This window comes from Hibiscus syriacus, unplaced genomic scaffold, assembly GCF_006381635.1.
Source record: "Hibiscus syriacus cultivar Baekdansim isolate YM2019G1 unplaced genomic scaffold, ASM638163v2 tig00111206_pilon, whole genome shotgun sequence".
Taxonomy (NCBI): Eukaryota; Viridiplantae; Streptophyta; class Magnoliopsida; order Malvales; family Malvaceae; genus Hibiscus; species Hibiscus syriacus.
Genome location: NW_024063018.1, coordinates 988,101 through 993,023, shown reverse-complemented (window position 1 = coordinate 993,023; position 4,923 = coordinate 988,101).

Sequence of the window (4,923 nt, the reverse complement as noted above, 5' to 3'; positions counted from 1 at the left end):
ATTCGAAGATCAAATTGAGTCGCTAACACAGAAAGAAAAGAAAAAAAAGAAGAATAAGAAAAAGAAAAAAATAAAAAAGAGAGAAAAAAGATAGAAGAAAGAGAGAGAAAAAGAAAGCAAAAGGAAAAAAAAGAAAAAAGGAGAAAAAAAAGGAAAAAAGAGAGAAAAAAATAGTTCAAATACTTCAAGATGAGTGACTCAATAATCCTCCAACCACAAGGTTGAACAAGTATGAATAGTTCGAAGATCCATATTCAATAGGAATATCAAGAATGTGATGGCATGGCGAGATAAGGTTGAACTCTAGGGTGAAAACCAAAATGGGTAGTCTAGAGAGATCTTGGAAAAAGAAGAAAATGAAACGATTATAAGCATATTCAAATAGAGCAAGACAAGATTAAAGACAACATGATGAATTGATCCTTGGTTTGATAACCCTTAAATACTTGTTTGGGCCTATTTATCATTTTCTTTTATAGCCGTGAGCCCTGGCCTACGTTACGTACCGAAAAAGTCCATTCTAATCATACATGGATTTCTAAGTGAAGAAACTATCTTTAGATATCATTTTGCCCCTCATGGTTAATTTTATTTGCAAAAAAATAGTTTTCTAAAATCTTTAATGCATGATAGGGAAAAATAATAAAATAAGGGTTCAAGACATAAAATTTTAGATAACGTCTTGAAACCATAAGAGAATTCGAGTTAAAAACCTGAAAAGGTGGCTCGAATATGAAGATTGTCAACTACTGCACAAAAGACGATCTTATACATCTCTTGATAAAGAACTGCACAACCCAAAGGTACTCACGAGGGCTAGGAACCATTGAACATTTCCAGAAGAGAAGTATAACGGCTACTTCATCAGAATAATGAATACCAAAATCAATGATACAAGACCTTAACCAAAGAAGTCAACCTAAAACCATTACCTCCCCAAGTTAATCTGAAACACATTACCTTCCCAAGTCAACCTAAGCCTTATAACAACATTAATCTTTACACTTGCCAAATGTATATAATTTTTGTAGGATTAAAAGAGAAGTTGACTTATTTGATATTTAATGAACTCTTGTTTTACAATTTGCTTTGATTTTGAGCCTGAAGAAAATGACAACATTTTTGAAATTTATTCATCAATTTTTTTTGTCCATATTTCTAAAATTGAAAGAGAGAAAAGTATCTTCAAACAGGACAATCTTATGTGAAAAAGGTCCTTGAAGTTGGTGAGGCTCATTATGCCTCAATTAGAGAAGAATAAAAACGATGCCAGAGCAATGAAGACATTTCACAATCTTGAAAGAAAATAGTTCGAAAGGTAGAAGCACTAGAGGATAGAACTTCTAACACTTCTTTTTTACGTTGTTGGTAATCTATCAAGAAGCGGATGATCGCCTTAGTCGAAAAGGGCACATATCTCAGCTAATAGAAAAAATGAAGGACAATCCTGTTAGAATAATTGAGCATTTCTTAAGTGTCCATCTTATTGTGGTATCATGAAGAGATGCCTTCAAGCTATTCAATAACATTTATGTTTAGTGACACTAGAGTGAGACTATTCAAGATTAAGATTTTGGCACGAAGAGAGCCATGAGTACCAACATTGGGGCATTATCCAAAACCAGATCTCGTTGTGATAATAAGATTCAAATAAAATAGACATGGTGAATGACCCTCGCCGCTTGGAGTGCCAGGGTCAAAAGATGAAAACAAAAAGAGCTTACCTTGAGAAATAGACCATTCATGCTTTAGTTGGAAGACTTATCCTGAGAAACAAATTTGATTGAGTGATCGAGTCAGGGACAAAAATGGCCTCAAGGCCATATACCTAGTCATAGTAAGAATTCGAGAGAGAAAATATTTCCTCCAAAATGAAGATAGAAAATAAGGATAATAAGATGATCAGACTCATCCCCAAAAGATTACAAACATGAGCTAGCAAGTTGCTACCTCGTTATTGAGGTAGGATCCATTCAAAGATGATCAAGTGAAGGAAGACTGAGGTCTCCACTTTGATCCAGAAGAAGAATTGATGATCAACATTACATATAGATACATATCCGTTGTATATACATTTCATGCATTAAGGCATATTTTTACGGATTGTTCAAAGAAAACAATGGAGCAAAGAAAGAGCATAATTCAAGTCTTGAATGGAGAGGATTTTGTTCAAAGTGGCTAAGCCTAAAGGATCGATGAGCACAATCGAGAAGAATCATTTCGTTGATATGGGGGCATGCTACCCAAACAATATGATGTTTTCAAATGAATTTTGAAAGAAACTAAGCCCGATTTTCAAGGGTTTCTTGATGTTTTCAAATGGATTTGGAAGTGAGCTAAGCCTGATTTTTAGGGGTTTCTTGATTAATTCTGATGAATTTTTAAAGAAGTTAAGCCTAATTTTAGGGGTTTCTTGATAATAACCGTAAATAATTTTTTCAAGAAGCCAAGTTTGATTTTCAAAAGTTTCTCGATGATGAATTCTTCTGGCCTTGTTACAAACAATTGTATTATTCTGGTGATTTTCCGTGCATAAATGTTGGAGCCATAAGAAATGATGAATGCTTACTGTACCAGTAGTTATGATGCTAAGCCAATATTGAGTGCATAAAGTGTTTCTATAAATTCTAATTTAACCCATTTGGAAGGTCATGTTCTGTCTGTACCAAGATTAAGAGTGGATAACCAAGAAGTTCTTTTTTCGCTAAATGGATGATAGAACTTTTAGAAAATCAATGAAAAGCTTAGAGGGATGAATTTGATGTTAGCAATTGAGCAAACACCTTCAATTCGAGTTATTTTTAAGGTTCCAACTACCATCCTTGGTATGGATGTATCATAGGACTTGTCAGGGAACGAATACACGGTCTCCAAAGATTGAAATGATAAATTATCTTTTCAAAACTTTCTGGAAAATATGAAAGATCTATTTGATTTCTACACAAGATAAGGCAGAAGAAGGCAAATTTATCAAGAGCCAAAATTTACCAGGGCAAGAGGCGCCTGTTCACAAGTCAAGATTCACAAGAATACACTCAGGTGTGACGAATAAGGAAAACAGACGAATCAGGAAGAGAATGAAGATTGCTCTTGCAACCATTCCCAATAGATCAAGAGAACATGCATTCATACATATTACATGAATTTATATTTTTGTATCATACATTCATTTCATACAAACTTGATAAATTTTGATTTCTTTCTAATGAGGATGCTTGTACAATCTATTTTGAGAAACTATTTTGTCATTCTTAGGATGTTTTTTAGAAAATTGTTTGATTCCTTCTTAGGACCATTTTTTGGGGATTTCGTTTGAGTCATTCTTAAGATTTTTTTCCTTAGAAGTCTTTTCAGTGATGCATTTCTTCAACTTGACTTTTTCGTGTAGAAAAGTCAAGAATTTACAAGGAAATGGCCAGATCGCTTCAATGTGAATGAGAAGTTTTGTCTCCAAGAGGAACCTAACAAAGACAGAAACTCAACAAAGATAAAGAAGCAAAGATTCACTAGACAATAGAATTTACAACACTAAAATGACATCATGCATGCATACTTTGACATTTGAAAAGTAGAAGCATACATATTCATTTTTCATCAAGTTTTGAATATATGAAAGGAATTCAAAGAGTCAACAAAGATTTTATTTCATAAGTTTATTTCAGCAAAGAATCAATCCATATTTTTCACCGTTGAAAAAATGGATCTCAACAAAATTGAGGACCATCGGGTCATTACCTTCGGGTACTTTAAATACAAATCACTGAAATATGATAATCTTTTACAAGTTTAAAACTTTTCAAATAGAGGATAAACCAGTCAACATTTCCCGTTGAGAGTTCAAAATGAGAAGAACTCATCCGATGAGGGAGAAAAAGTTCATAATGCGAAGAACTTGTTCAACCTTAGCTCGATTCATCACATATGGAGTTGAATCAGTAACACCTCACATGAGGGATCAATATTTCTAGTGGAGAGTTCATAATGAGAAGAACTCGTCCGATGAGGAAGAAAAAGTTTAAGAACTTGTTCAACCTTGGCTCGATATTTTCAATGGAAGTGTTTATAATGAGAAGAACTCGTCTGATGAGGGAGAAATTCATAATGAGAAGAAATTTTTCAACCTTAGCTCGTTTCCATCACATAAAGAGTTGGAACAACACCATCATTTTGCTCATCCATCACTTAAGGAGTTGGATCAACATCACCTTGGCTCGTCCATCACGTAAGGAGTTGGATCAACATCACCATGGATCAACCATTGCAAAAGAGTTGGGTCAACAGTACTGAGAGAATAAGTTCATAAGAAGAAGAACTTATTCAATCAAGTCTTAACCATCACAGAAGGAAGTGGATTGACATCCGCAGTGAAGAGTTCATAATGAAATGAACTCGCCCGATGAGAAGAGTTTGTTAAACCTCAACGGTTACCTTAAAAAAATGAGTAAAAGTTCATAATGAAAAGAACTTGGAACTTAGAGATTTCGGGTGGCCAAGCTGGATAAAATTGGTTTTTATGTCTTCGCTTCATTCCAAAAGAGGGGCAGCTATAATCACCAATTTTATCCCCAATAAAATTAATTAAAATGCAAATCATTACAACTATACCCTGCTACCTTTACCCCGCTGCCTGGTGGCAACTGCACCAAATATCCACAATTGCTCCAACACTCTATGCCACCTCCATGCTCTGCTACATAACCACTCTACGCCACCACCACCACTCCAATCAACAGCAAGTAACAACATCAGTAAAAAAATTCCTTTATTTTACATGTAATATGGGTTATAAAAACCCAAGGAAACATATTGTAAATGACTTTTTTCTCTCTCTCAGGTATTCTAATACAAGAACTGGCGATTTCTATTTTTTTCTTTCCAGCAACTTTTTTTCCGAAACAATATTAAATAGAAAGAAAAGGAGGG